This window comes from Megascapheus bottae, chromosome 12, assembly GCF_031878675.1.
Source record: "Megascapheus bottae isolate mThoBot1 chromosome 12, mThoBot2.hap1, whole genome shotgun sequence".
NCBI lineage: Eukaryota > Metazoa > Chordata > Mammalia > Rodentia > Geomyidae > Megascapheus > Megascapheus bottae.
In genome coordinates this window covers 6389458-6403123 of record NC_143520.1, presented here as the reverse complement: position 1 = coordinate 6403123, position 13666 = coordinate 6389458, and the positions used below count along the sequence as shown (strand labels likewise).

The 13666-nt window shown below is 36.9% G+C and overlaps 1 protein-coding gene across 1 annotated transcript in view; it reads right to left on the bottom strand.

The window, feature by feature from the left end:
• Nucleotides 1-13666, bottom strand: part of Pde11a (phosphodiesterase 11A) — a 350018-nt gene that overhangs the window by 215765 nt on the left and 120587 nt on the right. The window lies entirely within an intron of this gene.

Sequence of the window (13666 nt, the reverse complement as noted above, 5' to 3'; positions counted from 1 at the left end):
TTTTTTTTTTAGTCCTAGTTTATTGAAGATACAATAAGAATCTTATGGACTTTCCTGCCTGCAGTAGCTTCAAATCACAATTCTCAAATCTCAGCCTCCTGAGCAGCAAGGATTACAGGTGTTAGCCACTGCTGCCTAGCCTTATTTCATTTTCTATCTTTATTTTTTGATTCTACATCTGCAGAGGGGTGAATTTTAGTTGTTTTTACCTTTGGGACTATATTTAAGGTGATTAATAATCAAGTATGACAAAGAATATGACCATGTGAACATGTGAAGTATTTTCTAACACATACAGCCTTATTTTGCTTGATTTGTAACACCAGTATTGAGATCTATCCGCCACTGTGTATAACTTTAAAGAACTTGAATTTTATATTAGTAGACCTTTTTCCTACTGGTGGCTCTTCTGTGTGAAATTTAACCAAGTCATTTAATCTCCCTGAGCCATTTTTTCTTATCTGTAAAACATGAGACTTAAAGTACTTTTTAGTTCTATTCGGTGAGCCTAATAGAAATATTGGCAAGCTGAAATATTGTACTTGCTAGAGATTACAAAGAATTCAATAGACATGCTTGTAACTAGGAAATAGTCTTATATAACAGTAATTCCCTTTGACAGCACTTTCATCAATGAAGCAGATATGATTCCTGACATCCAAGCATTTAATATGTGCTATACCCATTAGACCTTTGAAATTACATATGGGTATACCAACAGTCACATTTTAATGAGAAAACTGAGGAGGTTTTTTTCCCGCCAATCCTAGGGCTTGAACTCAGGGCGTAGGCACTGTCCTTGGACACTTCTATTTTGCTTGAGGGTAGTGCTCTACCACTTGTGCCACAGTACCACTTTCAACTTTTTCTGTGTATGTGGTACTGAGGAATTGAACCCAGGGCTTTATTCATGCTAGGCGAGCACTCTACCACTAGACTACTCTCCAAGCCTGGAAACTGAGGTTTTGAAACCTTATCCAAAGTTGGGAGATATTTGTACCTGGGCTTTCATATTCTGCACATATCACAAAGGTGCTGGTTCTACCTTAAAGTGAATAACTTGGAAAGTACAGATGTTGTCTCCTTCCATGGAAAAGAGTAGAACTGTTACTAATATCATAAAGATAATACCTCCCTCTAGCCAGAGGCCAGGTAGGTGCATGGTTCACTATTCAACACTTGATTTCCTTGCCTTTTAAGATTCTCTCTTGTAATATAATCCACTCTGCATATAGTTATCAGGAACTAACATAAATGTGGTTACATTGGATATTGGTTTTGCTATAAAAAAATTGTCCTCTGACACACAGGAGTCTTCATATCTCTTGCAGCATCTGTGAGACTGTAGTAGACTAATCTGATATATTTCAGGTAACTTGCTACCTTTCAGGTACTGTAAAACTTTCAGACTTCCGTTCTTAACAGGGTTACCCAGATAGACATTAGTTGAGCTTGGGGTGTTTTTATTTGCTTTGTTGTTGCTATCTATCTATCTATCTATCTATCTATCTATCTATCTATCTATCTTGGCAGTATTGGGGTTTAAACTCAGCACCTCTTCAGGCAAGAGTTCTACCATTTGAGTTCAACTACCATTTGAGTTCTAACATTCAAGCTCAACTTTCAAAAATTATTTTATTATAGAGTAATTTAAACCTTCCAAAGAAACACAGAAAATAACAGGTTTCCTTTTCCCATTTGATCACACTTTGGTTTCTTTTTTATTGTAATTAATAGAAGGGTTACAGTAATATTCTCCAGATAGAAGGTGCATTACTTCGCACATATTCATATCCTTTCTCATGATTTGCCCCCAGTTCTCCCCCCAATCCCCTCCTTCCATTTCCTATTTCAGATAAACAAATAAACGTATATACAATATACCAGATAACAAGGTAAGGTACTGTAACAATATGAGAATAACCAAGGGACAACAAAAGAGATGAGAAATAACATAGTACATTAAGAACAACAATCACACATTATATAGCTTTTGTTTCCATATTCTGGAGGTCCTTTCATTTAGCCTCATCTTATATGACCTTATGTATCTAGGTTTTGAACTATTGTAATCCTCTGCTAGGAGATTCTAAGGTTTGCACTAATTATTACGAATGAGGGAAACCATTGAGCCTATGTTCCTTTGGGTCTGGCTTACTTCACTAATATGAATTTTTTCCAAGTCTTTCCATTTCCTTACAAGTGAACCCTAGGAATTTTTGCTTTCATTAATTTTTTAAATAGGTACTTGCTTTTTTGGCCATTCTGGGCCTTGATCCTCCTTGTTTGTACTTCCTGCATAGCTTGGATTACAGGCACATTTCAGAGAGCTTGTTTTTGAATTCAAGTAATCTGACCTTCAAATCTGCCTTCCTAACTTACGTGTTGTAAGTAAACATATGTCTATTATATTATTAGCATGGTGATCCAATTAACTGAAGCATGGTAAGGCTGCTGGGACAGGAGACTACAGGAGCAGGAAGTGGTTCTGGAACGGCAGGTTTAATCTGGTCCCTAGGTGGTGACCTGCCTAACCATTGTGTTTAATATGTCCTGTGTTCACTTGATCGTTGAACTACATACAGTACACCAACAGTCCCATTTTTTTTTTTTTGCCAGTCCTAGGCTTGGTCTCAGGGCCTAAGCACTGTCCTTGGGTTTTCTCAAGCTAGAGCTCTACCACTTGAGCCACAGCACTACTTCTGGCTTTTTTTTCTATGTACGTGATACCAAAGAATCGAACCTGGGTCTTCAGGCATACTAGGCAAGCATTCTACCACTAGGCCAATCTTCTGGCCCCAAAAGTGTCATTTTAATGAGAAACTACGCACAATACTGATAGGCTTCTCGATGTGCTTATATAGACCAGAGTAAAAGGTTCAAGTCAAAAAGAAACTTCCTTTTAGTAAAACTGGTAGCAGCTAGAAGGGTCCAATGTCCAGGTGAGGACTGAAGAATAGATTATACTCCTGGATGTAGAGGGAAGGAGCAGAAGAAATACCTGCCACTGGCCAGGTGTTAAATGGGTGGCACCATGTTTCACAAATACAGACAGGATTGTGAATAAAGGTGGTGGCGAAATAGAGCTCTCAAGTAACATCCTGTGGTGTGGCTCCAGCAGGTGTGGACAGTGGGTCAGGAACTGGAATTTAAGCCATGCTATGGGCCCTGCCTGTCACAGGGCCTGTTTATTCCTACCAGGAGCAGCACAGTGTGCAACAGAGCCCGAGAACAGCCCACTGTCAAACTGTCATTTACTGGCAAATCTCTTCATCCTCATCACCTTTGTTTCATTAAGTCTAGTTTTTGTCTAAAGAGAATTGAATTGGCAAGTATTTTCTTTTTTCATATTCACTAAACTAGTTTCTGGTGAATGGTACAATGTATTCTGAAGAAAGCATGTCAGTCAAATTGGTAGATTAGTTCTTTAATCTACCCCATTGTGCCTGGAGAAACCCTTCCATCAGTCCTGACAGCTAAGGGGCTGACACTGCCATCCTAAGAAAAATGCACCCCTGATCTTCCTCCATTTTGAATATCAAACAACTGTCATTTTCATGAAACACTCTCACATCCCAGTGCAACTTCAATTGTTATTTTCTTAGTGGAGATTAGGGGGGTGAAATCAGCCAATATAAACTGTCATGAAGAATTTAACATGACATTTCGAATGGCAAAAGAGACTCATGCTGTCTTATTTTGTATACTCTAATTTATCAAATTTACGTCTCCACAGTTGCATCCAAACAAAGACAGATGGAAAACTGAACACCCTCCTCACTCCATTGTTACATATAGATCAGGTCAATTAGCAGTAGTTGCCTGACTGTCTTCTCATGTTAGACAGTAAGTTATGCCAGTAAGTTATATGATACTGTTACTCTTATCAAGCTTTGTGGGGTTTTTTTGTCGGTAGCAGGGCTAGAACTCTGGGCCTGGGTGCTGTTCCTGAGCTCTTCTGTCAAGGCTAGCACTCGACCACTTCCCCGTCAAGCTTTTAACTCATATGTAATTACTAGTAGTCAGCTCAATCTCCTTCAATAGTTGCAGAGAAAATCAAGATAAAAGTTCAAGCTTCAATCTGCATGTCCTAGACTAAACATTCAGAGCTTGAGCAAAACTGGATGATTCCTCTAGTTTATTCCCTCAAATATCCCCAAAATAATCTAACTTCACTCTATCTGTATCAATCACCTCACACGGCATTTTTCAACTTTCAATCGCCCACCTCCATTTATGCCTATTGAAATTTTAATAATCATTTTGAATTTGTGATGATTGTTATTTTGTTATGTGTATTTAAATAATAAAAATGATATTGACATTAAAATCTTACCTCTTTTATTTTTTTCATTTTCTTAGATAATAGAGTTAAACTTTTGGGGTGAGAAAGTTCACAGGCTGTGGCCACTTTGTGTCAATATTTGTGTTATTGTAAGTCTCACCTTGTTTCACACTTTTGTTTATTTACTTGAGAGATGACGTGGGGGAATCTCACTGTATGGAGTTTAGTGAAGGCTGGCCTTCACCTTTCAATCCTCCTGCCTCAGGAGGGTTACAGAAGTGTGCCTTCGCATCCAGCTTAGTAGATCCATCATAGAAGCCCAATTTCAAATTAATTTTTGCCAAAATAATCCTTCCATATTTCATACAGAAAGACAGCTGCACACTGAGCAGTCATAAAAGATAGAAATGTCTCCTTCAAAAGCAAGAGGAAGAATCACTTATTCTACAGTATAATGAAGACAAATATCTTCCACTGGAGCAGAGGGCCGATTGATTCACTGTCTATTAAATATTTGTTTTCCACATTTGAGAATCCTTTCCTATAACACAATTTCCTGTGAAATATGTATATGAAGCTACTATTGAACATATTATCACAAGCCACAATCATCCACTCACGCATCATGAAGACTATTGTCTCAGTTTATTTGTTCTATTAGGTACATGTTGATGAATTCTGCAACATAGCCACTTTATTTGCATTTGTTATAGGAAAAGTTACTGCATCTATATTAAATTTCTTTGTTCCTTTTTTTATTGAGCCAATTGCTATTGACTTTATTTTCTCATTCTTTCTCCCTTTCCCCTTTTACTACATTTTTGTTTCCTTTTGTTTTCATGATTAAAGCAGAAATCTCACATGCAACTTGGAAAAATCCAAATTGGACATCTTTAGCTTCCTTTCAAATGAGATGAAGACCTTGGAACATCTCCAATTTCTCAACTTCTACTTTGTGATTTACATGTTATAGTCTTCTTGGCTCTATCTTGTTATTGCAAACTAGACATTGTTATTGCTATTGTTATTATTAATCAACATTGTTTGTTTACATTGATCCATATATATGAAAAATTTCCTCTAGGCTATCCTTTCTTCCTTCTGAGATTCTTTCCTTTTGTCATTTTCATTTGCAGGAAATCCTTCAGAATATCTTTTAGTGTTGCTGGTAACTGTGGCATAAACATACACATGTGTTAACACTGTGACCAATGTTAAGAGGTAAGTCATTTATATGTTCTATTGAAGACCCATCATTGTTTTTCCTCAATCCTTAGACAAAACTATGAGGCAGTTGGTGCCACTTAAAGGAATCAGCTGTCAATCAACTTTTTGTAGATTTTCTGTCTTTGTCTATGTCTTCTTTGAAAGCCATTGTGATGTGGCAGCCATTTGTGCTTTCTCAGCTTACACCAATGGCTTAACTGAATCATAGAAAATATAAATATACTAGCCCTATAGTGTCATAGTGTAGCTTATAATTTTTCAACTTTATGGTAGAGCAAAATCTATAGTTTAGAAGTAAAAACTGTATTTGTAGCTTGAATTTTCATCTTAACTCAATCCAGCGATGCTCAATGTGTTGATCCCTCGTGGCATCGCGCAGTGGCCATGGCAGCAGCTTCCAGCCAGACCTGTGAGCACAAGGTTAACAGCCCACACTCAGTGTATCGGTAGGCTGTGTGTTAAACCTATCTGTGATTTAGAATGTCTTCCGTCTATCAGAAAATAATTCCACCAAAAGTCAAAAAGCATCGGTGTGGAAGCTAATAATTGTCAAGGATGGAGACAACATTATGCTTTCCTCACTCATTTCACACCAAGTGTGGATACTCATTGACAGAGGGTGTATTCTATCCAGGGTCATTCACTGGCGTTACAATTCTCTACTTGTCACCAGACTACTGAACTGTGGAGGCTCAAATGAGACTATGAATCATGGAGTTTCTAAATAAATGTTCAGACAAATGTATTTTTGAAAAGATGGAGTAAGCAAACATTGAATAGGGAAGGGGGTAAACAAGATGAGGGGAGAGGGTGGGGGAGGGAAATGGGGACCAAGACATGAGAAAGGGTATCAATGTTTGTGAAGTAATGCACCTTCTATCTGGTGAATATAATGTAACCCTTCTACTGATTACAATAAAATATATATGGAAAAAGGAAACATTGAAGCAGTATAGTAATAAAAAATTAAAACCCAAACTGTGCCTGTCATCCTAGCTATTAGAGACCTTGCAAGGGATGCAGTTTTAAGCCCACTGGGGAAAATAAATTAGCACCACACTCTCTCAACCAATGAAAAACTTGGCACTATGATGTGTGCCTACCATCCCACCTACATGGGAAGAAAAGAAAATAGAATCATTATCCAGGCAGGCTCTCAGCACAAAAAGCAAAACCCTATGGAAAAAAGAAAAACAAACAAACAAAAATCAGAAGCAGAAAGATATTGAGGCACAACACAACTGGTAAAGCACCTACCTTGCAACACAGGGCATGGATTTCAAATCCCAGCACTCTAGCTTTGTGAAATCACAAATAAAATATTATATGTTTTTTTCAGTCTCAGAGCAATAGATGCTTTTGAAAACAGTCAAAACACAAGGAAAATATAAAAACAATGATTAATATACTGCTTTAGTATTTTCTTTTATTTTAAAATCCTAATTTGGCCTTCATCATCTAGCTCCATAATGCCAAAAGGTCTGAAAAGCCTTAATGACTAAGAAGCTAATGAGTCCATGCACCCTTATGCAGCACTTTTCAGCTTGAAAGCACTTTGTGAACATTGGCTAATTAATCTTTACAACATCCCACTCAGAAAGGGAGTTAAACAGAAAATCATCAAACAATATAAAAAAGTCACTTTAGCCCTGGAAGCCCATGAAAGTATCATTAATAAGCATAAAATCTGAGCACTGGGCCTTCCATCAATGTACTAAAGAAAGACGGTAGGTGGTCAGCTCTTTCAAACTTGCAAACCACAGAGAAAGACTATTAAAGCCCCAAGGTCTGGTCTAGTCCAATTAGGCATCATTAAAGAATGCTGGAGGTCTGAGCCGGAGACTCACAGAGGAACCTGGGTCTAGGCCCTCTATGAACTCCACTCCTGGAAGGCAAAACAGCATGAAAAGCAGCATCACTGTCAGCTAAATGAACGGGTGAGAGAAACTATTTCCATCACCAGGAATTGTCTGTTTTAGTGCAGATATAAACTCTACCCAAAGTACCTTCTGCCGTCAGGCAAAACTGTGAGGCCATGCTTCCCTGATGCTAGGCCCACTGGTTTGGTACCAAAGATGTTTTATGAGAATTATCATTCAAACACTAAATAAGCTTTTTAGAGTTATTTAGAAAATAATGTATCAAAATATGAAGAAGACGCATTATATGAGACAACTTCATGAACACTTTAGAAAGTATATTAGAGCATTCAAACAATTCGATAGAAGATCCCTGCTTCCAAAAGTATAGTTTCATTGACTGAAATTTTGTTTTGATATCAATTTGGATACACAGAAACAGATTTTTTTCTATGAAAACATGGCATGCACTGGATAGTGCTAATGTGTTGGTTTTTTAAAATTGCCATTGTGAAAGTGAACACTAAAGAATGTGATAGAGTGTTTGTTCACAAAAGACAAAGGGAAGCAAGAAACAAATTAGAACAAAGGAGAAATCTTGGTTGTAGGAAATAGAAGCAGGTATGATAAATGAACAGAGATATAGCAAGGAGTAAACTATGTTGAAAGGGGCCTAATGGGAAAGAAGTCCACGTTGAGCTCCTCACTGGTTAGACCTGGGACAGAATACAGTAAAAGGGTGAATCTAGTATAGGTAAATCTGGGCATCAGTGGCCTAGCCATGAAATCCTTGCTTCCTGGGAGACCAAGGTTCAGAGGTTCATACTTAAAGGTGAGCCGGGACAGGAGAGTCCACAAGACTCCATGTTAACAGAAGAAGCTGGGTGTTGTGGCATGTGCTTGTCATCCTAGTTATAGTAGGAAGCAAAGAATAGGAAAATCTCAGTCTAGGTAGGACCCTGGGCAGGAACTAGGACTCCCTCTAAAAAAACTAGCCAGTGTATACAATGGCTATGGGGTGATTCAGTGAAGCTCAGTAAGCATGTGGCCCTGAGTTCAAACCCTAGCACAGTGGGGGAAAAGGTGTGATATGCAAATGTCGTTTCTCCTATTTAGTGCCCTCATCACTCTTCCGTGGGTTTTCCCTTGGAGCCAGAAGGACACATAGATGCTTCATTATATGGAAGCTGGTGATTGGAATGAGCACCCGCCTCACCCTTCCCCTACAAGGTGGTGGTGACTAGAATTTCCCCCGCGACCACAAGCACTCAAAGACACAGGCTGCAGCCAATTCTCGGCAAGCAGCTTGGGGTCTTCGGCGTGTGGATTATGTAAGTCATTCAGGAACTAGTCATAACAACCACTCTATTGCGACTTGGCCCTGTGTTCCATGGCACGATCTCAGAGAAATAATCTGATATCTGGAGGCAGTTCCTATCCCTCCGCCCAGCCTTCACCTTTCATTCAAAAAGGCTCCATTGAAGACAATGGGGCTTGAACTCGGGACCTGGGCTCTGTCCTGGAGCTCTTCAGCTCAGGGCTACCACACTACCCCTTGAGGTTCAGCACCACTTCTGGTTTTCTAGTGGTTCATTGGAGATAAGAGGCTCATGGGCTTTAGTGCTCAGGCTGGCTTTGAACCTCCATCCGCAGCTCTCAGCCTCCTGAGTAGCTAGGATGATAGGCGTGAGTCACAGCGCCGGCTACAAGAGAAAATCTTTCCGGTATAATCCGAATTTTTTTCCTGGCCATAAAATTTCAAAAAGGAAAGATGCCCATATTTGCACTACTCATGTGTAAGTACTACAGACATTTTGGAGTATGTCATTTATATGTTCTTCTCTTCTCTCTCCTTTTCACATATACCAAAACTAACTATTCCAACATGTCACATTTATCTGCTTTTTCTGTTTTTCTGAGAACTATCACTTATTATAAGCAATTTCTATGGAAGTAAAATATCCCAGTGCCTGGTCCACCTAAAGAAAATGTATACAGAAGGTTAGATAGTAGTGGCCTGTGCGAGCAGTTGTAATGGGGTGAACTGTAATTGGTCTCAGGAGAACTTTGGGGACCTATTCGAAAATTCATTCTTTATGATGGTCCCACTACTCACAACTAGGAAAATCACTTGAACTAGGAAAATCACTTGAAATGCATTGGACTTGTTATATGTAAAATATACCTCAATAAGGTTGTTTAAATTACTATTATAAATATTTCGCTGGTATGGATTTATGTAGTTTACTTAGGTAATCATACAATGTTGGATATTTATATCATTTTCAATTTTAGTTTAACAATCCTGCAATTAAATAATTAAATCTGGGGCCAGGAGTATGGCCTAGTGGTAGAGTGCTTGCCTAGGATGCATGAAGACCTAGGTTTGATTCCTCGGTACCACATACATAGAAAAAAGCTGGAAGTGGTGCTGAGGCTCAAGTGGTAGAGCTCTAGCCTTGAGAAAGTCCAAGGACAGTGCTCAGCCCCTGAGCTCAAGCCCAGGACTAGCAAAAAATAATAATAATTAAATCTATACAGCCATGACTACCTTCTTAGACTAATGCCCTACTACTGGAACTTATTTATTTTATTCAAAACTCATATGTATCCCTATTAAGCAGCCTTTTGCGTGATTTATTAATATTAATTCACTGCTATTTTTATTTTTTAATAATTATTAGTAATGCATACATTTTCACTTTTTATTTGTTAAAAATGTATAGAAGTTCATAAACTACAGTTCTCTCTTAATTTCTTGTCTGACCTACCAACCTCCCAAAGTTGCAGTGTATTTTTCTTTCTTAACAAACTTTTTACAATAATATCTAGCTTTAGGAATGTTTATAAACACAAGTAAAATCATACTATAAATTATTCTTTATATCTCTTATTTACTTAAGAATATATTTTGGAAATTTTCATATGTCAACTCGGAGAGATCTATCTTCATCACCTAAATCTCTGAAATACCCTAAGGGTTAGATTTATCAATTAACAGACATTCATTTGGTTTTTTTTCTCCCATTTTGCTCTAGTACATAGCATGCTGCTGTGAACTTTCTTACAAATATAGCTTTGTATACCTGGACAATTAATTGTTTTGGACATATTTCTAGAAGTTAAACTTAATGATGAAGAAATCAGTGCATTAAAATATCTTCATAGGTACTGCTCAATCATCAGTTAAATGTGTTTTTGCCAATGTATACTTCCACTAAGAGTAGTCAGAGTATTCATTTATTCTACTCACACTATGGTGACATTGTCATTGTTTTTAAATCTCAGAAATTAGATAAAACTAATACTCTCTACTTCAAGTATAGCTCTATTATTTAAAGGAAGGGCTTGAATTAAAAATTACTGTCAATTTAAGTAGTCAGGTAACTCAGAATCTGAGCAAGAATTAGTGAATGGAAACAAAATGGAAAGTAATATTAATAGCAATGACAATTTATATTTTTTCACATATTTTTAATTGTAATTAATTATATTCACCAGATAAAAGGTGCATTACTTCACATACATTAATCCCCTTTCTCATGTCTTGGTCCCCATTTCCCTCCCACCACTCCCACCCCTCATCTTGTTTTCCCCATTCCTTATCCTATTTCAAATAACCAAATATGCATATATATACAATATATCAGATAAAAAGGTGAAATACTGTAACAATATGAAATAACCAAGGGACAGCAAAAGTGATGAGAGATAACATAGTACATTAAGGACAACAATCACTCATTAAAGAAAACTTACAGTTAGAATAATTGGATACAAAATATTTCCATGCCTGATCAAGTCCAATGTCAAGTAAATAACGTGTCCTTTAATTTCTATGTGATCTGATTCTTAATAATATCACAATGTAAAGCTAGGAATGAGACTGCTTTAAATTTTGTATAATGAACTGAGGTTTCAAACAAGCCTATTAATCTATATCTCGCCTTTCTCCCACTTACAGAGTATAAGTGTTTACAGTTTATGTACATGTAACATGCTGTGCCTAAGTTCATCACCTCCAATGTTTACACCTGGAAAGCCAGTGGCTTTGTTCCTGAAGGCTGGGTGCATTGTAAACTTTGCCCTTGAAATTGTAGAATTATTTTCATGCTTATAATAAACTTAAAATGTAAAACAAAAAACCCCAAAACTAATGCTCATTTTATCTTAATATATACTTGTTTGATTACTACTTGGCTATGTTTCATAATTTGTTGGATATGTTTTTTGTCTTTTTAAAAATATGTTTATTTATTTTAATATATTTTATTGTAATTAATAGAAGGGTTACATTATATTCACTAGATAGAAGGTGCATTACTTCACAAGCATTGCTGCCCTTTCTCATGGTTTTGTCCCCATTGCCTTCCCCTCACTCCTGCCCCTCATCTTGTTTGCCCCTTCCCTATCCTATTACAAACAAACATATATACAATATATCAGATAACAAGGTAAGATACTGTAACAACATGAGAATAACCAAGGGACAACAAAAGAGATAAGAAATAATATAGTACATTAAGAACAACAATCACTTGTTATATGGTTTTTGTTTCTATATCCTGGAGGTCCTTTCATTTAGCCTCATCCTTTATGACCTTATGTATCTAGGCTTTGCCCTATTGTAAACCTCTGCTAGGAGAATCTGAGGTTTATATTAATTATGACAAATGAGAGAAATCATTGAGCCTATGTTCCTTTGAGTGTGGCTTACTTCACTTAATATTATTTTGTAGGAAATGGAAAGACTTGGAAAAAATTATTTTTTTATTTTTTATTGTAATGTATAGAGGGGTTACATTTACATTCATTAGGTAACAAAATCAGATACAGTAACTATGAGATTAACCAAAGAGAAACAAGAGAGAAGAGAAATAACAGTACATTAAGAACAACAATCATACAAGATAAAGCTCTTGTTTCCATATCCTAGAGATCCTTTCATTTAGTCTCATCCTATATGACTTTATGTATCTAGGTTTTGTGTTTTTGTAATCCTCTGCTAGGAGAGTCCTCTTATATGAATCAAAAATATCCCCAGACTATTTTCTGGGGAGAAATACCGTAAGTTTTTCTTAAATTTGAACTATTCCCATACCATTTCCATTAGTATCATGAACCTACCTTTCTTTCTCCTTTATCTCATTATTGCTGGTCTTTACTAATGGGCACTTCATATAAATGGAATTATAAAATATGTAGCCGTATGTGCTATTTTTATTCAGTGTTTTAGTGTGTGTGTGTGTGTGTGTGTGTGTGCAAGTATTGGGCCTTAAACTCAAGGCCTCAAGCTCTCACACAATACTAGCACTCTATTATTTGAACTATACATATAGTCCTTGAGTTTGGCTGGTTTCTTAGAAATATGAGTCCCTGAGATTTGTTGACAGAACTGGCTTTGAACCATAATCCTCATAGGTATCTAAGCTCATTTTCTCTTCAGGACTCCTGTCAACTTGCAAGCCTAGCTTTCAATCTCCGATCTTGACATGACAATTTGATGTCTACAAATGTTACTTCCTCTTTTTTTATAGTCTCATTTTAGTATTTCTGGTTCTAGATTGAACTGAACTCTAATTTCACCCATATTAAACAAGTACAAAAGTGTACTCCTTTTATCTGTGCACTCAATAGTTGCCTGTGAGATGCTTCTGAGATGCTGTCTGGATTTGACCTTCTCTCTGTGTGTTTCACATTGCCAGCTGTCTGCAGGACATCACATTCAGCATTTCAAAACCAAGTTTATTGTCTTAATCTCCTCAGCATCCCAAAGAAAGACAATGTTCCTCTAAAATGCTCTTTATGTGCCAAATATGTCCTTAATTTCTTATCACCCAGTTTCAAATCCTAGAAATAGCTTCACTTGCTATCTATATAAGGTATAAACAAGTCAAAGCAATTAGGCAGCCTTTGAAATTTCTACTACATACTCCTGACACCATAGGACAACTTACAACATTTCTGGTAATAATCCCTGACGATTAGTGGGCCACCATTACCATATCCCACTAATTTCTGTTTGTCCAGAAATGCCATACATTTAAATACACTATATTTCCTTATGGAACTTGTTCTTTTCCAGAGGTAAGAAATAGTATAAATGTCTTGTACTCATTTTTAACACATTTTTTAAACTGCCATTGTGTGAACCTTTTTATACTACCTGCAGTATTTTTTCCAAATCTCATTAGGAGTACATTGGAGAGCATCTCCATTATTGCAGACTATATGTAATATTTTATAGATGCTTGAAGAAAACATAATAACCTTAAGAAGAACAGTAAAGAAATAT